This window comes from Cornus florida, unplaced genomic scaffold, assembly GCF_030987335.1.
Source record: "Cornus florida cultivar Cherokee Brave unplaced genomic scaffold, ASM3098733v1 CherokeeBrave_3.0.0_Hap2_Chr06, whole genome shotgun sequence".
Taxonomy (NCBI): domain Eukaryota; kingdom Viridiplantae; phylum Streptophyta; class Magnoliopsida; order Cornales; family Cornaceae; genus Cornus; species Cornus florida.
The window spans coordinates 52,554,010-52,577,345 of record NW_026775576.1 but is presented as its reverse complement, the minus strand read 5'-3'; the positions used below and the strand labels follow the sequence as shown (position 1 = coordinate 52,577,345).

The following is a 23,336-nucleotide window of genomic DNA, read 5'->3' as shown; positions in this document are numbered from 1 at the left end:
TGACACCCAAAATGAACTGGGGTCGTGCACACAATATTCCCTAATGATTGGATAAAGGACAACTTTCAATGAGATGGAATTTTAACTTTTTCGCACTGGAGGAAGTTCGATCGATCGAACTTAAGCTGGATCGATCCATCTGACTGAGCTTTTTTGGAAAAAGACAAATCCGAGATATTTGTGGGAGATATTTATGGGAAAAGGACAAAAGTGGTTAGTAGGTGGTACAGCTGTGGATAGGATCAATCATTTGGATAAGGACAAAGGTGTTCGATCGATTGAAGAATGATGTTGGATCGATCAAACTTTTGGAATTAAGTGCTTTGGGTCAAAGCTTGGATTTGTCTTGAAGTGCTGAGATCGATCGATGTTCGATCGATCGAACCTTGGACTTGGATCGATCAAACTTGCTGTTTTGCTTCATTTTGCTTCTTTCTTTCTCCACTTTGCTCCTTTCTTTGTTCAATCTCAGAATTGCTTCAATTAAGCTCTTATTTGGCTGAGTTAGCTTATTTTTGGGATAAGTGCCTGAAAATAGAAATAATATGAAATCAATCTAAAACGGTAAAATAAGATAGATAAAAGTACTAGAATGCCTAAGCTTAAGGGGTTTAAATACGCACTTTTCAGTGCTCATCACACCCCCAAACTTAAATATTGCTAGTCCCTATCAATGAACTAGAAAGTAAATGAATGAAATGAACAACTATACAACTATAAACTAGAAAACAATAAATAGATAACACCACTTTCGTAGGGAGCACGATTGCATTTAGCATATGCAATAAGCCTTTTAAACCCTTAGGTTACCCCTAGTGGACGAGTGAAGTCTCATGAGGGTTTCTAGAAATGGTAGCCACAAACATTAAGTTCATTCTTTCAAAAGAGACACCAATATTGCAAACAAGCATTGGGAGAAAACTACCTCAAGTATGTAATTTTTCAAACATTTTTAAGCAATCTCCCAAAATCTCAACATCAAGCAAGTAAGTATGGTCCCCCACAAATCGAGAAAATGATCATGCAAATCTAAACAACTCTAGAATCTTTTTTAAGTGGACCGGCATCAAATGTGTTGCTATCTAAGCCAACTAAAGAATTAATCACATCCTTACCCTCAAACTAGCACACAAATCTAGTACTGATCATCAAGACAAAAAGTGGACCTTTTATTAAAGCTTTATTCATCTAGGTGCGCTTATTCTTTTCACTCGGATATATATATATATATATATTTATAGGATCAAAGATGGAAGTATAGTGCAATGTGTTGATCTATTAAGCTTTCGAACGATTCATGAGGTCGAGCGTTAGGTCAATAACTCCCAAACCAAACGACTTTAGGGCATTAGGCGTTAAGGCACCCCTACGGACTTACAAACTCAAATCAACTAGGCTACAAATCAAGACAACAACCATCTAATCATTTCCCACTTCTCACCATTTGGGAGAAATCCTCACTTTTTATTGCTTTTGCTTTTACTCTTTTTTTTTTTTTGTTTTTTTTTGTTTTTTGGATGAAGTTCAATTATTAACCTAGAGTTTGGGCCCTCTACCTGTCGGTACGAGAAGTTCAATGCTTGATGAGGCTAGAATCCTGGCTACTTAGTGAAAAGGGTTTGTTATCTACCTTTATCAAGAATGAAAGCTTTCAATGCACTACTAGCTCAATTGGGATATAACCAATTCAATAATTAACAAAGCATGTACCTTACAAATGAATGCTAGTGTGCGTCGGTGCTAGTGTAGAAGACTAGAGTGAATCTCAAAATAATCACAAAATCAAGATGATGTGGACCACAAATGCAAGCAAGATATCAATCTTTCGAAAAATTTACACCTAAATGGCTTCCAAAGGGCATATAAGAAGTATTGAACTCTCAAGTCAAGCAAATTTTAAATTATAAGCAATATAGTCCTCAAAAGATCAAAATCATGGCTAGATATGGACCAATCATAGAAATATCCCTCAAATACACAAGTCATGCTCAAAAGATATGCAATTTAAAACTAACACTGCAAAGCACCATTCCCCCCCAAACTTAAATTGCACAATGTCCTCAATGTGCAAAGAGAATAAAGGAAAGAGTATACCAGTGCAACTAAGCAAGAATGATCGAGATTGAAATATCCGAAGTGGGTGGCATGGCCTCCCCAAACTTAGGATTAACTATGGTCCTGTAAATTAGCACTTGGATAAACTCATCAGATAACAAAATGGGATAATCAGTGCACAGTGGTCATGCAAGTGTAAATGGGATAAACAGATAAAGAAATGAAAGAGATATATGGGTGGTCCTGAAAATTGGGTAGCACTCTCTTACTAAAGTCACTGTGATGCACCTGATGGAGTCAAACATACAGATATGAGAATATAATCATATGACATCCATAGCAAAAACAGATATATAAAATAAATAAAGTGCAGGTACAACAAAAATATCAGAGCCGATAGACCGGCTGTAAAAATAATAGCACTGTACAGTGATAAAAATAAAGTATCTATGAGAGAGATAATGAGATAGAAAAGACTGGGAGCTTATGAAGATGAGGTAGGACGGGCAGGTCTGGCGCCGCAGATGTCTCTGGATAAATCTCGAAACATGGTCTCGACATCCGTGCAGAAGGTGGCAAAATCAGCTTGATGGGCAACAAGATCAGCTCTGTGGGCAGTAGGATCAGCTCGAATAGCAGCAACAGCATCCTCAAGCGTCTGCAGCCGTACTCCAAAACCAGGGTTCATATCAGGAGTCTCAGGCATAGATAAATCAGAAGAGAGGTCCTGAGTGTGATCCTGCTCGTGAATAGGCGACCCAGCTGGAGAGTGCTGCTCTACGTCGTCTGCTACGGGATCTACTGCTGCTGCCTCTGCCGGTGCCTGTGCCCACTTTAGCTCTAACTCCTCTGCAGCCAGTGCTGCGTGGTCCTAGAGTCTGGTACTAATAGAGCAGTAGCTCTTGTCCCAGTCCTTCTTGAGGAAGTGACAGGTACCGGGCTCGGGGTCCTCCTGCGGGTGGATGGGATAATGCTGGTCAATGAGAATCTGGGTGATGAGGTGGCCGAATGGAAGAGACTTAGCCCGTCCGGGCGTCTCTTTGCAGATGTACTTGTCATAGAGCTTCCTCATCACGCTCCAGATGAGCACGGGAATGAACACCCAATGCCCAGTGTAAAAAGCATAGAGGGCTGTCAGATAATCGCTCCTTCTCGAGATCTTGTGTCTGGCCATGTATATGTTCCGGAAAAGCATGGAATCGATGAACCAAAGGTCGTCTGGAAGATATGTGCGGGTGGCAAAAGGCTCGCCAGCAGCATGGTGACCTGTCAAATAAACTGCCATGGCGGCATAAGAAGGCTTGTGTAGCCTCGGATAGGTCTCCTGAAGCTCTAAAGGACAACGGTGTGGGCAGTGGCTTGATCTGGAAAATGTGTCCATAGTGATGGTGATCATATGGCCATTTACAGAAGTGACTAGCTCGGCTGTGTGACGCGGGGATGGTCGGAGGTTCTGGTAGAACAACCGTACCAGCTGCGGGTAGACCGACTTTATGATAGGGGCAAGAATAGCGGCTAGGCCTCTCTGAATAATATCACGGTAAGCTGATCGGGTCAACACCAATCGGGAGAAGAAATCTGTGTCAAAGACAGACTCATGGTCGACTGGCATACTCTCATATCGAGGCGTGGGCCTATCACGCGCCTGGTGAGCTGGCTAGCGTGATGGAGGTGGTACTGGTGTACGCTCAGTGCTAGCATGCGGTGGAGATAGCGAAGGTGTAAAAGTAGGATGAGCCTAGGAAGGAGATGGGATATGATCATCCTCAGCCTCAGGAGCAGGTGACTGAGGTGGTGTAGGCTATACTAGCTCCTGAGTATGAGAGGGCTCGGCTGGCTCCTCTACCCTAGGCCTAACATGCCTCTGCTGTCTATGAGGTCTCTGTGGTCCGTGTTGCCTGTTGGCAACAATCTTGCGCTTAACCATGATCTGCAAAGAAAAACTTGCAATGGAAGTTAGTGCCAGAATAAAGAATTGTTAAACATAATATAGAATCATGCATGTCAAATAAGATAGACAAAATAGATATAACATGGATCTATGCAGGTGACTGGATATTAATCATACTAAGCAATATAAGTATGACATGCATCCAATGTGGAATATCACAGGCATTGGACATAAATAAGATAGCATGAAAATAAGATATGATGAATGAAGTGTGTGTGTGAGATCTGTGAAGTTCGATCGATCATGAAAAGAAGTGAGATCGATCACAAAAGTTGGATCGATCGAAAGTAAGTGAGATCGATCTCACAACTTCGATCGATCTGAGACAAGAGTTCGATCGATCTCTCAAGATCGATCTGAGAAACAAGTTCGATCGATCGAACTGTGTGACGATGAAAACTGAAAGGCCACATATCTGTGACTTTTGAAGAACGGGGCCTACACGAACGTGTTCGTGGGCCCTATAACACATCAAATCAACAACTCCCATCACCCAAATATGGCCCATACTCCCAAATCAAACAAAAATATCAAAAATATATGCAACGATATACATATATATATACATATTTCAAGCATCAACAATGGAGGTTCAATCATATATAAAGCATGAATCAAACATATAAACCATGTATGCACGAGATTGAAGCTTGAAATCAACTAGTGAGGTCTCGGATCTTACCCAAATCGAAGGGAGATGTGGATGCAAAGAGGGAGGGATGAAACCGAGATGAGAGAGAGTAAGAGAAGCTTGGTTCGCGCCGGAGATCTCGCCGGAGATGGAAGATGTGAGTAGGTGCAGCGACGGCGGCGAAAGAGAAAAAGGGGGGTTTTGAGGTTAAGGGTGAGTTAGATTGATCTAAATGATTGATCATGAGAACCCTCGATTTTTAAAAACATTCCCCGATTAGTTCGATCAATCGAACTCAGCTGAGATCGATCGAACTTTCTCTCTCAAAGTTTTTTTTTTTTTTTTTTAATCATTGAATTGGAAAATTAAAATTAAAATTGGAAAATAGAAAATCTTTTTGTTATTTTTGAAAAATAAAAATAAAATAATAAAAATATTTTTGGATTTTTGAAATTTGAAAAGTCAAACTAAAGTTAAAACAATAAAATGAAGATTTGTGATCGATCGAAAGTAAGTGAGATCGATCTCACAGAGGGCAAAAATATGTAGGTTTTTGGTTTAAAAATTTGGCTAAGTGTTGGAACATGAGATCGATCGAACTGGAAAGTTGGATCGATCGAAGAACTTTCAGATCGATCTTGGAATGTTTCGAACGATCAGACAGAGAGCTAAAAATATGCAGGTGGATGCAGGCTCAAAATTTTTCTAAGTGTTGAATCATGAGATCGATCGAACTTGGAAGTTGGATCGATCGAATATCTCTTAATCGATCTGAGAATTAGTTCGAAAGATGGGACAGAGAGGTGATTTGGATGCAGGTTTTGCAGGCTCAAAATTTTTGTAAGTGTCAACACTTAAGATCGATCGAACAGGATAGTTGGATCGATCGAATTTCCTATGATCGATCCAACTGAGAACTAAGATCGCAGATTTTTCTTAGATCGATGGGATAGAGAGCCTATTTGGATGCAGGCTTGAAAATTTTCTAAGTGTTGGATTCAGATGAAAGTTCGATCGATCAGATCGATCGAACTTATGCAGAATGCTCAAAATTAACATGCAAGCTTATGCAACCCTCACCAAAATTCCTTGAAATGCATATGAACCAAAAACAGGTATCTAGACTTCGCAAGAAATGAAATGTAAGATAGAAATGAGAGAGAAATAGGGTTTTGACACCCTACGAATGCTTTTGCTAGTATTTAACGTCTCTAGCAAGACATTGGGCTCTTTTAGCCTGGATCAAAGATCTTATAATGCATCCCCTCCTTGTTGGGGTGATGAATATCTTGAGCCCCACCCAACAAATTGTTCTTGGAAGAACTTGCTGGATCAAACTTAAAAGAAGTTTTTGATCCTTTGTCTATACAATTACAACCTTTGGGCTTCCACGCCCTTTCAAAACAAGAGTTTGAAACAAGACTTTTAGAATGCAAGGTTGAAGATGAAGCTTTAGAAACCCTTGAGTCACATAAAAACTCATTTCCTTCACTATTGAATTCATGACATTTTTCCACAACATTGATCTCTCCTTCATACTTGTCAAATGAATTGGGTGTTGGATTGAATATGTTCAATTTCACCTTCATGTGGCCAAAAGAGATCTTCATTATCCCCGTCCTACAATTGATGTTGGCATTTACGGTTGCCAAGAAAGGACGGCCAAGAATAACAAGTATTTGGCTCTCAGGATTGGAAACCGGTTCCGTGTCTATGACAACGAAATCAATGGGAAAGAAGAATTTGTCAATCTTAATCAAAACATCTTCAATGACACCTCTAGGCTTTTTAATGGATCGGTTGGCAAGTTGCAAAACTACCGACATCGGTTTCAATTCACCTAAGCCTAGTTTGACATAAACCGAGTAAGGAAGAAGGTTAACACTTACTCCTAAGTCAAGAAGCGCCCGATTAATGATATGTTCACCAATGATGCACGATGTAGTGGGTGAACTGGGGTCCTTAAACTTTGGAAGAGTGTTATGTTGCAAAATTGAGCTTACTTGCTTGGTCAAAACCACTTTTTTTTTGTGCTTGGCTTTTGTTCTTTCGCTTTTGGGTGCAAAGATCTTTTAAAAACTTGGCATAAGCCGGAATTTGCTTGATTGCATCCAAAAGTGGGAGATTAACTTTTACTTGCCTAAACATCTCCAAAATCTCATTGGTCTTGACTTTTTGTTTTCTTTCAAAATGGACCCTTTCAAGGCATCCGGAAATGAAGCACTTGGCTCGAAAACATTTTGAGAATTTTCTTTTAAAGCCTCTTCAAGACAAGAAATTTTCAAATCATTTTTCAATTCACTTTTCAACAAAATTTTCTCAACATCATTCTTCAAAACTTTTTTCAATGGATCATTTTCAAGATCGCTTTTTAAATCACATTTTTCAGCTTTCTCATTTATAAGATCATGCACATGCAATGAAGGAGGAATAGAATGTGAAACGGGACGGGTGACAACTTGTGGTTGCACCGGTTCACTCTCTTCATTGGTCATTTCTACTTGATTATCTACAACTCTACCACTCCGTAAGGTGGTCACCGCATTAACATGTTCTATGGTACACCCCTCCGATAAAGATTGGGTTTCCACAACACATTGTTGCTTAGGTGGGGCATTAATAGGCATCTTTTCCTTCTCTCTAGCATTAAGAGTGCTAGCTATTTGCCCTACTTGGGTTTCTAGCTTTGCAATAGATTGAGAGTGAGAATGAAGCAATTGTGTGTTAGCCTCTAAAGTGCCCAAAGCATTTAAAACTTTCTCTTCAAAAGTGGGACTTCGAGAATTACCTTGAGAATATGATTGGTTGGGAAAATGAGAATTAGAGAATTGATTCCCTTGTGATTGGTATGGCCTACAACCTTGGGATCCTTGGTTTTGGATTGGAGGTGGAATATATTTCCCTTGAAAACCGCCTTGGGGAGGGTTTGAGCCTTCCCCTTGGTTTTTCCATGAGAAGTTCGGATGATTTCTCCAACTTGGATTGTAATGAGTACTAAAAGGATTGTCCCTTGGTTCACAAAAGCCGCATTGACTTGTTCATTAGGTTCACTTTGCACTTGTCCATGAGGACAATGAGAAGTAGAATGAAGAACACTAGAACAAGTCATACATGTTTTATTTGATACACGATGAGAATGGTTAGGAAAGGAAGATACTTGGTTCGCCGAGTTTTGGTTAATCAAAAATTGATCAAACCTTTGAGACAAAGACTTCATTTCGGCGGCTATCTCATTAGAATTGTCAACTTGAAGTAAGCCAACACTCTTCCTACCTTGTGTATTTCTACCATTCTTGGATGATAGTGTTCTATGCAAAGAATTTTCACTCATGCTTTCATAGAGACGTCATACGTCATCCTCATGCCTATCAATGTAAGAGCCACCCATAGAAGCATCAACCATGCCCTTATAATTATCCGATAAGCTCTCAAAAAAATATTGAACTAATTGCCATTTAGGCATGTCATGGTGTGGACATTTCCTTAGCAATTCATTGAAGCGTTCCCATGCCTCTTGGAATGTCTCCCCATCCCCATGTGTAAATTCTCTAATTGAAGTTCTCATGGCATTGGTCTTAGAAACCGAATAGTACTTCTTCAAAAACTCTTGTTGCATTTCTGCCCAAGAAGTGATTGAAAAAGGCCTAAGATTGTTAAACCAATACTTTGCTTTGTCCTTAAGGGTGAATGGAAAAACTTTAAGCCTTAAGACTTCTTCTAGCATGTCCGTGTATTTCACGGTAGAACAAACTTCAAGAAACTCATCCAAATGCTTATAGGGTTCTTCACTTGGAAGTCCATGAAAGTTAGGAAGCATTTGAATGGTTTGTGCTTTAATTTCATAATGGTGTGCTCAAAATGGTGGAAATTCAATGCATGTGGGTGCATTATATTCATTTGGCACATAATGGTCTCTCAAAGCAAGTGGTGGGTTAGCAACTTGAGGTGCAACATGAACACCTTGATTTTGAATTCCTCAATTGACAATGGGAGGTTATGGAGCATACATTGGCCTTGGCATTCCGAATGGAACTTGGCCTTGTTGTTGTGGTGGTGGGTGAATGTATAGCCTAGGCATGCCTAATGGTACTTGAATGTTCTCATTGTGCACATTTGGATGAAGGATGCCTTGTTGGTTTATGTGACCAAGGTCCTCAACATGATCATCATTATGGTCATCCATTGATAGGCGGGTTCTATTTGAACCTCCCCTTCCCCTAGGATTTCTAACAATGGATTCGAGATGCAAATTAAAAGGGACAAGAGTTGGTCTCAATGAACGACGACCATGCATGCACAATAACCAATAAGCAAGCACAACAAATGAACAAACACTTTGCCTTCACAACAATACAATTAAACTTCCTCCACAAACACAATTCCCATGTTTGAAACAGTAATAATGCATTGACAAGAAAAATGCCTCCACGCGGACTCACGATTTAACTAAGGAGAATGAGTCAAGAAAGTCTCACAAAGGTCCTATAGCACTTCAACTCCAAATTTAGCTAAGCTTAGCAATTTTTTAGAATTTTTTTAGCTTTTTCCCTTATTTTGCTTTGCATTGCTCCTTAGCTTGGATGCTCCTTTGCTTGGCTTCCTTCCAACAATACACCTAGTCAAGTGAAAACAAACACAATAAGTAACCAAAAAGAAAAGTGAAATCAAAGTAAAGAAAAGACATGATCAAAAGAGTATTAATACCTAATGAATTCCACAAATACGACGTTGCCTAATCCCTACAACGGTGCCAAAAACTATGATGACTTTGGGGAGGGTTTGCACAAAACAATGCATAACACTTTGAGTTTGGAAATTGGTGTTAAGTGGGCATCATACTTTAAATTTATAAACCGCTTAACACCTATACTATGTAGTATGAGTGAGAAGGGATCGTCCCAAGAGATTGGAGTCATACTTAAATGTGAAATTGCAACTACGGTTAGTAAGTCGAATGATCAAACAAGTGATTGGTTGGTTGTTTAAACTAAAGAGCAACTAAATTAAATTAAGTAAGAATGCAATGCTAAAGAGAGTAAGTAAGGGAGAGAGAGATCTTGAGGTTTAGAGATCACCACCAAGCAATGCATTTCTATATCATTGACAAGTGATTAATGAGGGCAAATAGTGGGTTGCAATAGTGGTGTGTATGTATTTGGTTGATTCAATAAGTAAGGATGACTAGTTAAGCATGTATTGTCTAAACATCATGTGAAAGGCACAATATATCTAAGCTATGAAGCATATATTGTCTAAACAACATGTGAAAAGCACAATAAATCAAAAAAAGTTATTAATCATTTCATTAAGCTCACAATCCAAATACAACACAAGGATAGAGACATATGTTAATTGCATTCACAAGCTTGGATCATCAAACAACAAGCATAGATTGTCCTCCCATTTAACACTACACTACAACTACACTACATCTACACTACTAGCATGAAAATAAACTAGGGGAGAGGCACAATCCATCAAGAGGTAAGCATGAACCATCAAGAGAATCACAAAAGCATTCTTTTAAGCACAATGTTTTGACAATCTCTAAATCTATAGCATCAACACACATAGACATGCGTCAATAACACAAAATATAGAGATAAACACATGAACATCTATTTTAGCATACATAGACATATGGATAGAATGAAATGACCAATTGGAAGCATTAAACCACATAAATCATTGAATAAACAAGATCTATACATATCAAAGTGTCAAAACATCAATTACAACACTAATCCCTCAATAGTACACAAGATTAAGATATAGAAAGTATGCTTGGGGCTAACTCTAGCCCTAAGAGGATGTCTAGCCACTCATTGTGATGATGCTCCAACCCTCAAGGGCTAACTCCATGGAAGAGGTTTGCTCTTTGTTGATGAAGATCCCCAAATGGTGTCTCTAGCCTCCTCCTCCTCTAAACTTCCTCTCCAAGAGATGATATGAAAGTAATAATAATCCCATTTTGAAAAAGCAATCCTTATCCTTATATAGGTAGGTCAAAATGACACCTAAAATGAGCTGGGGTCGTGCACATAATATTCCCTAATGATTGGATAAAGGACAACTTTCAATGAGATGGAATTTTAACTTTTTCGCACTGGAGGAAGTTCGATCGATCGAAAATAAGTGAGATCGATCGAAAGTAAGTGAGATCGATCGAACTTAGGCTGGATCGATCCATCTGGCTGAGCTTTTTTGGAAAAAGACAAATCTGAGATATTTGTGGGAGATATTTGTGGGAAAAGGACAAAAGTGGTTAGTGGGTGGTACAGTTGTGGATAGGATCAATCATTTGGATAAGGACAGAGGTGTTCGATCGATCGAAGAATGATGTTGGATCGATCGAACTTTTGGACTTAACTGCTTTGGGTCAAGGCTTGGATCTGTCTTGAAGTGCTGAGATCGATCGATGTTCGATCGATCGAACCTTGGACTTGCATCGATCAAACTTACTGCTTTACTTCATTTTGCTTCTTTCTTTCTCCACTTTGCTCCTTTCTTTGTTCAATCTCAGAATTGCTTCAATTAAGCTCTTATTTGGCTGAGTTAGCTTATTTTTGGGATAAGTGCCTGAAAATGAAAATAATACGAAATCAATCTAAAACGGTAAAGTAAGATAGATAAAGGTACTAGAATGCCTAAGCTTAAGGGGTTTAAATACGGACTTTTCACTGCTAATCAAATGGTGCTTTGTAGTGTTAGTTTTAAATTCAAAATTTTGAGCATGACTTGTGTAATTGAGGGATATTTCTATGATTGGTCCATATCTAGCTATGATTTTGATCTTTTGAGAACTATATTGCTTAAAATTTAAAAATTGCTTGACTTGAGAGTCCAATACTCTTTGTATGCCTTAGGGATGCTATTTAGGAGTAAATTTTTCGAAAGATTGATATCTTGCTTGCACTTGTGGTCCACATCATCTTGATTTTGTGATTACTTTGAGATTCATTTTAGAATTCTACACTAGCACAGGCGCACACTAGCATTCATTTGTGGGGTACATGCTTTGTTGATTATTGAATTGGTTGTCAACCCCTTTTCACTAAATAGCCGGGATTCTAACCTCATCAAGTATTGAACTTCTCGCGCCGAAAGGTGGAGGGCCCAAACTCTAGGTTAATAATTGAACTTGTTTATTCAAAAAAAAAAAAAAAAAAAAGTTGCAAAAGCAATAAAAAGTGAGGACTTCTCCCAAAAAGGTGAGAAGTGGAAAATGATTAGATGGAGGTTGTCTTGATTTGTAGCCTAGTTGATTTGAGCTTGTAAGTCCGTAGAGGTATTTAAATGCCTAATGCCCTAAAGCCGTCTAGTTTGGGAGTCATTGACCTAACGCTCGACCTCATGAATCACTAGAAAGCTTAATGATCAACACATTGCACCATGCTTCCATCTTCAATCCTATAAAAAAAAATCGAGTGAAAAAAATAAACGCACTTAGAATAATAAAGCTTTAATAAAAGGTCCACTTTTTGTCTTGATAATTAGTACTAGATTTGTGTGCTAGTTTGAGGGTAAGGATGTGATTAATTCTTTAGTTGGCTTAGATAGCAACACATTTGATGCCGGTCCACTCAAAAGAATTTTAGAGTTGTTTTGATTTACATGATCATTTTTTTGATATGTGGAGGACCATACTTGTTTGTTTGATGTTGAGATTTTGGAAGATTGCTTGGAAATGTTTGAAAAATTGTATACTTGAGGTAGTTTTTCCTAATATTTGTTTGCAATATTGGTACCTCTTTTGAAAGAATGAGCTTAATGTTTGTGGGTACCATTTCTGGAAACCCTCATGTAATACCCCCTCGGGTTTGGGCCTGGGCCTGATCAACCCGTGTCTCGGATCCGAGGGGTATCACACCTCACGAGACTTCACTCGTCCACTAGGGGTAACCTAGGGGTTTAAAAGGCTTGTTGCATATGCTAAGTGCAATCGTATTCCCTATGAAAGTGGCGTTATCTATTTATTGTTTTCGAGTTCATACTTGTATAGTTGTTCATTTCATTCCTTTACTTTCTAGTTCATTGCTAGGGACTAGCAATATGTAAGTTTGGGGGTGTGATGAGCGCTGAAAAGTGCGTATTTAAATCCCTTAAGCTTAGGCATTCTAGTACCTTTATCTATCTTACGTTACCGTTTTAGATTGATTTCGTATTATTTCCATTTTCAGGCACTTATCCCGCAAATAAGCTAACTCAGCCAAATAAGAGCTTAATTGAAGCAATTCTAGGATTAAACAAAGAAAGAAGCAAAGTGGAGAAAAAAGAAGCAAATGAAGCCAAAGGTGCGAAGCAGCAAAGTTCGATTGATCCAACATCAAGGTTCGATCAATCGAACAATGATCGATCTCAGCACTTAAGATAGATCCAAGCCTTGGCCCAAAAGCATAAAGTCCAAAAGTTCGATCGATCCAACACCACCTTTCGATCGATCCAACACTTTTGTCCTTATTCAAATGATTGATCCTATCCACAGCCGTACCACCCACTAACCACTTTGTCTTTTTCCCAAAAATATCTCCCCAAAATATCTCAGATTTGTCTTTTCCCAAAAAGCTCAACCAGTTGGATCGATCCAGCCTAAGTTCGATGGATCTCAACCAGTTCGATCGATCCAAGTCCAAGGTTCGATCGATCGAACTTCCTTTAGTGTGAAAAATTTAAATTTCCATCTCATTGAAAATTGTCCTTTATCCAATCATTAGGGAATATTGTGTGCACGACCCCAACTCATTTTGGGTGTTATTTGACCTACCTATATAAGGATAAGGATTGCCTTTTTACAAAGCGGAGCCAATATCATTTTCATATCATCTCTTGGAGAGCAAGCTTAGAGGAGGAGGAGGCTAGAGACACCATTGGAGTTTTTCATCAACAATGAGCAGATTTCTTCCATGGAGTTAGCCCTTGAGGGTTAGAGCAACATCACCATGAGTGGCTAGACATCCTCTTAGGGCTAGAGTTAGCCCCAAGCATGCTTTCTATATCTTAATCTTGTGTATTATTGAGGGATTAGTGTTGTAATACATGTTTTGATACTTATATATATATAGATCTTGTTTATTCAATGATTTATGTGATTTAATGCTTTCAATTGATCATTTCATTCTATCCATATGTCTATGTATGCTAGAATAGATGTTCATGTGCATGTCTTTAGATTTTGCGTTATTGATGCATGTCTATGTGTATTAATCTTGTCAAAACATAGTGCCTAAAAGAATGCTCTTGTGATTTTTTTGATGGTTCATACTTATTCCTTGATGGATTGTGCCTCTCCCCTAGCTTATTTTTATGTTAGTAATGTAAATATAGTGTAGTTGTAGTGTAGTGTTAAATGGGAGGACAATCTTTAATGATCCAAGCTTTTGAATACAAGTAGCATATGTCTCTAACCTTGTGTTGTATTTGGATTGTGAGCTTAATAAAAGGATTAATGACTTATTTTGATCTATTGTGCCTTTCACATGTTGTTTAGACAATATATGCTTCATTGCTTAGATATATTATGCCTTTCACATGATGTTTAGACATTACATGCTAACTAGTCATCCTTGCTTGTTGAATCAACCAAACACACACACACACCAATTTTGCAACACACCATTTGCCTTCATTAGTCACTTGTCAATAGTATAGAAATGCATTGCTTGGTGGTGATCTCTAAACCCCAATATCTCTCTCTCTCTTACTTACTCTTAATTGCATTCTTTTGTTATCACTTAGTTTAATTTAGTTGCTCTCTAATCAACCAACCAACCAATTGTTTGATCACTCGACCTACTAGCCCTAATAACGATTCCACGACCTTTTTCAATAGTCACAATCCCTTGGGACGATCCCTACTCGCTTTAGCTATATTTATAGTGAAAGGTAGTAGTGGCTTCTATAAATGTAAAACTCTTGGCCCTCGCCTTATAATGCACACTCTCAAGCTTGACGGTAGTGCCGACACACGAGACCGGTCAATAGTCACTCTCTTAGTGCTTGTTTGAATGTTCGCATTCGGCTATCTTCAGGCTACATGAAGTATATGGATTACTACCTTCATGTTCAGTTCTTATAAGAACCTTATTTTAACCTTGTCAAGGTGACATATATCTCAAAATAAATTCTCCCACTCATTAAGAATTGCATGTCTCATCTTGCTCGCTATCTAAGCGCCAAGGTGATTGCTTGTGTGAGAGAGCCAATCTAAACCTGATGACATTTTTCAAGAAATGTATGCTTACACAATAAAATAATCATTTCAATATGAACATAAAATCATTTATTGATAAAGGAAATGTCATGTGGTGTCCAATACATCAATTCCTAAGTAACAGACTCCTAACATGGGATGTAAAAACATATCATGAGATGGGTTTTATCAATGGGTAAGCCATTATACTGGCTATGGATGTATGCCTTAGGATCACCACCCCTTCTGTAACTTTATCTCGAACGTTATAAAAACGAATGCTTATGTGTTTGGTCTTCCCATGATACTTAGGATCCATTGCATATGCCAAAGTTACCATATTATCAAAATAAATGACTACAACATCTTGCTTGCACAGCATTATGTCAAAGCACAGCAAGAATCTACGTAACCAAACTGCCTCCTATATTGCAAATGAGCAAGCTACTGTAATACCCCTAATTTTAAAAGGATAGTCTCGAAATTTAATAAATTATTTTATTTCATTTTTTTAATTGATTAATTGATTGTTTGGTGAGGTGGCTATTTGTTTATGTGTTTTTTGTGATACCCCTCGACTCCGAGACATGGGTTGATCAGGCCCAGGCCCAAGCCAAAACCCAAGGGAAATATCAAACAACTAAAGTATTTAACAAGCATGGAATACAAAATGAATTAAGAATAAAGAATAAAATTGAAAGAATACTAAATAATAAATCCTCATTAATTAATCCAATAATAATTCTCCAATAAATAAATCATCTGATACTAGTAATTAATTAAAATTACAACTTTGACCGGTCCTTTACAAGGGTCGCGATACCAAGTCAAGCTTGAAGAGTTGTGAATTTAGGAGGTGGCCAAGTTTTACATTTATAGAAAGCCACTACTACCTTTCTCTATATAAAATATAGATAGGGTGAGTAGGGATCGTCCCAAGGGATTATACGTGTTGGAATTTCGACTTCGACTCTAGCGTACCAAATGATTGCAAAAGAGAATTGGGATGGTTGATTATACTAAATGAGCTAAATTATAATAAAGCAATGCAATAAGATAAAGAGTAAGTAAGAAAAAAAGGTCTTAGGGTGTAGAGATCACCACCAAACAATACTATTCCAAACCATAATCAAGTGACTGATGAGGGAAATGAATGTGTTGCAACAATGTTGTGTGTGTAAAAGACATTCAATTGGTAAGGGTGACTCAACAAGTGCAAATTGTCTCAATCAACATGTGTGAGGCCACAATACATCTATTGGTAGAGGAATATATTGTCTAAACATCATGTGAAGATAACAAAATAACAATTCAAGTCATTGAACCTTTCATTAAGCTCATAGTCCAAGCAATCCATAAGGATGACTTAGTTAAACATGTATTATCTAAACATCATGTGAGAGGTACAAAATATCTATTGGGAGAGGAATAAATTGTCTAAACACATGTGAAAGATACAACATATCATAACTAGTCATTAATCCTTCATTAAGCTCACAATTCACATACAACACAATATTAGAGAAATATGCCATTTGGACTCACAAGCATAGAACATCAAACATCAAGAGTAGATTGTCCTCCCATCTAACATTACACTACCACTACACTAAATCTACACTACTAGCATGAAAATAAAGCTATCTAGACTAGGGGAGAGGCACAAACCATCAAGAATAGGCATAAACCATCAAATGAACCAAAATAGCATTCATTAAGCATATCATCTTGATAATCTCTAGATCTATAGCATCAATACACATAGACATGCATCAAAAACACTAAATCTAAGGATAAGCACATGAATATCCTACTCTAGCATACATAGACATATGGATAGAATAGAATAGTCAATTGGAAGCATTAAGCCATACAAACCATGAAATAATCAAGATTTATATATACATGAATATCAAGATGTATCATACAACACTAATCCCTCAATAATACACAAGATTAGAGTATAGAAAGCATGCTTAGGGCTAACTCTAACCCCAAGAGGATGTCTAGCCACTCATGGTAGTGATGATCCAACTCTCAAGGGCTAACTCCATGGCTGCTCCTTGTTAGTGAAGATCTCCTCCAATGGTGCTCTAGCTTCCCTCCCTTCTTCCTCTCCAAGAATAGCCTCCAAGATGATTTTCAATGTGTGACAAGAGACTTACTCAAAAAGTGTATCATATTCCTTATATAGGTAGGTCAAATACACCCCATGATGAGCTGTGGTCGTGCAAGGCATATTCTCCAATGATTGGATGAAGGACGGAATAAATGAGCTGGACTTTAACTTTTTCTCGCTGGAGGAAGTTCGATCGATCGAACCTTAACTTGGATCAATCGAAAATGGGTTCGATCGATCGAACTGCATCTTGGATCGATCGAAGTGGTCTGACTCCTCCGGATAATGACAAGGCTGGGATATTTTCAAGATATTTATGGGGAAAAGACAAAAGTGGTTGGTAGGCGTACAACTGTGGATAAGATCAATCATTTGAATAGGACAAAATAGGGTTCGATCGATCGAAGGTGATGTTGGATCGATCGAACTTGGAATTTCAGCAAAGGCCAAGGTTGGATCTATCGAGAAGTACTGTGATCGATCATAGATGTTCGATCGATCGAACTCTAAGTTGGATCGATCGAACTTTTCAGCTGCACAACTTGATTCCTTTTTGCCCCTTTCTTTCTCCACTTTGCTCCCTCCTTTGGTTTATCTCAAGATTGCTTCAATTAATCTCTTATTTGGCTGAGTTAGCTCAATTTTGGGATTAGTGCCTGAAAATATAAATAACACGTAATAAGTCTAAAACGGCAAAGTAAGATAGATAAAGGTACTAGAATGCTTAAGCTTAACGGGTTTAAATGCGCACTTTTCAGTGCTCATCACACCCCTAAACTTAAATATTGCTAGTCCCTAGCAATGAACTAAGAAGTAAAGGAATGAAATAAACAACTATACAAGTATAAACTGGAAAGCAAGTAAAATGATAACACCATTTTCGTAGGGAACACGATTGCATTTAGCATATGCAACAAGTCTTTTAAACCCCTAGGTTACCCCTAGTGGACGAGTGAAGTCTCGTGAGGGTTTCCAGAAATGATACCCATAAACATTAAGCTCATTCTTTCAAAAGAGGCACCAATGTTACAAACAAGCATTGGAGAAAACTACCTCAAGTATGCAATTTTTCAACCATTTCCAAGCAATCTCCCAAAATTTCAATATGAAGCAAGCAAGCATGGTCCTCCACACATCAAGAAAATGATCATGAAAATCGAAACAAGTCTAGAATCCATGTGAAAGGTCCGGCATCAAGTGTGTTGCTATCTTAGCCAACTAGAAAAGTAATCACATCCTTACCATCAAACTAGCACACAAATCTAGTACCGATCATCAAGATAAGAGAGTGGACCTTTTATTAAAGCTTTATTCTTCTAGGTGCGCTTATTCTTTTCACTCTATTATTTTTTTTATTTTTTATTTTTATTGAGGATCAAAGATGGAAATATTGTGCAATGTGTTGATCTCTTAAGCTTTCTAGAAGATTCATGTAGCGAGCTTTAGGTCAATGACTCCCAAACCAGATGGCTTTAGGGCATTAGGTGTTAAGACACCCCAACGGACTTACAAACTCAAATCAACTAGGCTACAAATCAAGACAACAACCATCTAATCATTTCCCACTTCTCGCCTTTTGGGAGAAGTCCTCACTTTTATTGCTTTTGCAACTTCCTCTTTTTTTTTTTTTTTTAATCAATTATTAACCTAGAGTTTGGGCCCTCCACCTTTCGGCGCGAGAAGTTCACTGCTTAATGAGGCAAGAATCCCGGCTACTCAATGAAAAGGGGTTGTTATCCACCTTTATCAAGAATGAAAGCTTTCAATGCACTACTAGCCCAATTGGGATATAACCAATTCAATAATCAACAAAACATGTACCCCACAAATGAATGCTAATGTGCACCGGTGCTAGTGTACAATCCTAGAATGAATCTCAAAACAATCACAAATTCAGGATGATGTGGACCACAAATGCAAGCAAGATATCAATCTTTTGAAAAAATTTACTCCTAAATGGCATCCTCAAGGCATACAAGGAGTATTGGACTCTCAAGTCAAGCATTTTTTAAATTTTAAGCAATATAGTCCTCAAAAGATCAAAATCATAGCTAACATCAATCTCAAATCTCAATCATGCATTTAAAGCTCAAATCTTAAGTAGAATGCAACAAAAGACCTTACCCCCAAACTTAAACCGCACATTGTCCTCAATGTGCAATGAGAACAATGGAAAAAAAAGTGGAAAGAGTATACCGTGGTGGTGTAGACATGAAGCCCGGTCATGATCCAATTCGAAAGACGTCTCCCCCAAACTTGGAATCAATAACCTACTTGAATAACCACGCTAGCAAACTCACATCAAATATCAAATGGGATAAGAATAATCAAATCAAGCATTCTAAGGCAATGTAACACATGATGCAAGAGAGATATAAGATCAAGCCCTAACTAAAGCATAAAGTATGCATGACTACACATAAGGGCACAATGATGAATCTTTTTATATTTTTCATTTAATGAAAGCAAGTATATACAAAATGCAAGAAAAATAAAGAATAAAATGCATGAACAAAATATAAAAAGAAAATTAAATAAGGCAAAATGTAATGAAGAAATATGTTCAATGTAAGAAATGAAAAACAATATGTGCAATGCAAGAAATGAAAAGGAACATGTACAATGCAAAAAAAAAAAATGGAAAGAATATGTACAATGCAAGAATATACAAAATTTTCTTACTTTTTGTTTTTCATATATATATATTTTTTTAATATATATGCGAAAACATGCAAAGAAAAATGAAAAATGTAAGAAATATGCAAAATGGGTGCTAAGTTTAACGTCTCTAGCAAGACGGAATGCTTCTTTGAAAAATCGTCTCATTTTTTTATTTTTTATTTTTTTAGACAAAACAAATATGTACACAAATAAAAATAAAAAGACAAATAAATAAAAATGTAAGAAAATAAGGAATGCAAAGATTTTTTTTTTTTTTTTTTTGATAAGTTAGAAGAATTAAAAATTAAAGTTAAACAAAATATTTTTGGATTTTTGGAAATAAGATAAAAGGAAATAAAATAAAATAAAAGAAAAATGTTTTTGGGATTTGATTTTTTTTTTAATTTTAAATATTTGAAATAAAAATAAAAATAAAGCTTGGAAATAAAAGTAAAAATAAAAATAAAATAAAAATCTTTTTGGAATTTTTGAAAATAAAATAAAATTAACAAAAATATTTTTGTGTTTTTAACAAATTTCCAAAAACTTCTCTTTTTTTTTTTTTTTTTTTTAGTTAAGAGAGAGGTAACTAAATGAAATAAAATAAAATAAAAATAGAAATAGGAAAAAGTCAAAAAGTGAAAGGGTCAAAGGGGCAAAGTTGTGATCGATCGAAGATGAAGTTCAATCGATCGAATATAGCTGTGATCGATCCGAGATGAAATTCGATCGATCGAACATGTAAAATTTTGGAGATCCCGAAAGCATGCATTTTGGAATTTGGATGCAGGTCCAAAATTTTTCTAAGTGTTGGGACTCATGATCGATCGAACCACATGTTGGATCGATCGAAAGGTAGTTCGATCGATCGAAATGGTTTACGATCGATCGAACTTTTGAAAATTTGGAGATCCCGAGAGCATGCATTTTGGAATTTGGATGCAGGCCCAAAATTTTTCTAAGTGTTGGGACTCATGTGGATTTCGATCGATCGAATCCATAGTTGGATCGATCGAAGAACAATTCGATCGATCGAAGGTGATCTTGTGATCGATCGAACTGGCACCAAATGCCTAATTTTGAACTGAAAGTGCAGAAAATCCTATGCTAAGCCCCAATGATGGTAACAAGAATGAAAATTTGAAAAATAGATGGAAGAATGTACACAAGAATGAAAAATAAAAAGAAATGAGGGAGGAGTAGAGTTGTGAAACTCTACGAATACTAGTGTTTAACGTCTCTAGCAAGACGTTAGGTCAACTCACTAATCAAATGAATCAAAAACTGGATATGAAACATCCTTATTGACCCTCTTTTCACTTTTCTCATTTAATGTCCCACTTATGACAATAAAATCATCCTCCAAAAGAATGACTTGAAAAGAAATAAAAGAGATGATATTGTTCCTTTCATCCACGGTCTTGAGAACAAAATCAATCATGGTTAGGCTTGCCTCTTTGTTGTGTTCTTGAAACACATTCAAATGATCATCCATATTGATAATTGGTGAGGCATTGTCTTTCAAAGACTCATTTGGATTAATAAGAAACACCCTCTCTTCATCCCTCTTCTCCTCCTCATAAATTACCATTTCCTCACCTTCTAAGTAAGCTAAGGAGTCCATTAGAGAGTTTATTTCATTTTTAGAGCTTTTAAAGTCAAAACCACAATTTTTATACATTTCCAAAAGACATTCCTCAAGAGGGTCATTAGAGATAATAGAAGGAAGGCCCTCTTCAACAAGTTCCTCCTCCTTCTCTCCTACCTCAAGTGTGGTCAACATCTCCTCACTCTCTAGAGTAGCCATATCATAGATAAAATCATAATCAAAACAAGGAAAGTCCTCATTAATCATGTTATGTTCTATTGGATTAGCCACTAACTCACTTGTCACTTCCTCCTCTATACAAGATAGAGTGCTAGGCATTAGCTCACTTATTTCATTCTCCTCACTCTCATCATCCTCATCTATATACATTGAAGTTCTTGCCATTTTTTCATTTGCCTCTTCCTCATCCTCTTGATGAGAGAGAGTACTTGCAATTTGCTCAACTTGAGCTTCTAAGTTGGCTAAAGTTTGAGAATGAGAATTAATAAGTGAAGTGTGTGAAATATGCACATCAAGTAAAGCTAACACTTTTTCTTCAAATCCGGGTGAGTACTTAGAAGGTGGTGGAATTGATTCATCATAAAATGGTGGTGGAGGGCAATAGTCATAAGAAGGATTAAATGAGTGATCAAGTCCATAATAAGATGATGCATGAAATGAATTGGACTCGATCTCATAAGGATTAAAATGTGATGGAGGAGCATAAGGTGAAGGGAACCCCCCAAACTTGGATCAAACAATTCCTCCATTCACAATTAAAACCCAAATGCAAGAAAAAATTGGCCTCAACAAGGGCCTATGCTTGGACAAAAATTTAGCAATAAAATGAGCCTCAACAAGGGCTATCACAAGCATACAAAGAAGTGAAACAATTAAAATACAAGAGTGCCAAGAATTGCTCACAATGGTCCTTTAGCACTTCAACTCCAAATTTAGCTTTTAAGCTCCAATGATTGCTTTAAGTTCCAAAGTTCGCCTTCCTTGTAGTCAAGTACCTAATTGAACAAATAATAATGAGAATCAAGAGAAAAGAATATACAATGGAAAATAAAATAAAAATAGAAGCAATCTAATGAACACTATTGTCTAGTTTAATTCCAACAAAACCGTTAATCCCCGGCAACGGCGCCAAAAACTGACCGGTCCTTTACAAGGGTCGCGATACCAAGTCAAGCTTGAAGAGTTGTGAATTTAGGAGGTGGCCAAGTTTTACATTTATAGAAAGCCACTACTACCTTTCTCTATATAAAATATAGATAGGGTGAGTAGGGATCGTCCCAAGGGATTATACGTGTTGGAATTTCGACTTCGACTCTAGCGTACCAAATGATTACAAAAGAGAATTGGGATGGTTGATTATACTAAATGAGCTAAACTATAATAAAGCAATGCAATAAGATAAAGAGTAAGTAAGAAGGAAAGGTCTTGGGGTGTAGAGATCACCACCAAACAATACTATTCCAAACCATAATCAAGTGACTGATGAGGGAAATGAATGTGTTGCAACAATGTTGTGTGTGTAAAAGACATTCAATTGGTAAGGGTGACTCAACAAGTGCAAATTGTCTCAATCAACATGTGTGAGGCCACAATACATCTATTGGTAGAGGAATATATTGTCTAAACATCATGTGAAGATAACAAAATAACAATTCAAGTCATTGAACCTTTCATTAAGCTCATAGTCCAAGCAATCCATAAGGATGACTTAGTTAAACATGCATTATCTAAACATCATGTGAGAGGTACAAAATATCTATTGGGAGAGGAATAAATTGTCTAAACACATGTGAAAGATACAACATATCATAACTAGTCATTAATCCTTCATTAAGCTCACAATCCACATACAACACAATATTAGAGAAATATGCCATTTGGACTCACAAGCATGGAACATCAAACATCAAGAGTAGATTGTCCTCCCATCTAACATTACACTACCACTACACTAAATCTACACAACTAGCATGAAAATAAAGCTATCTAGACTAGGGGAGAGGCACAAACCATCAAGAATAGGCATAAACCATCAAATGAACCAAAATAGCATTCATTAAGCATATCATCTTGATAATCTCTAGATCTATAGCATCAATACACATAGACATGCATCAAAAA

General features: G+C 37.2%; 2 pseudogenes; both read left to right on the top strand.

Annotated features, from left to right (window-relative positions):
- The first annotated feature begins 3,913 nt into the window (after window positions 1-3,913).
- Window positions 3,914-23,336, top strand: part of LOC132314102 (thaumatin-like protein 1) — a 31,181-nt pseudogene continuing 11,758 nt past the window's right edge.
- On the top strand, window positions 8,099-8,197 carry LOC132315216 (small nucleolar RNA R71; annotated as a pseudogene).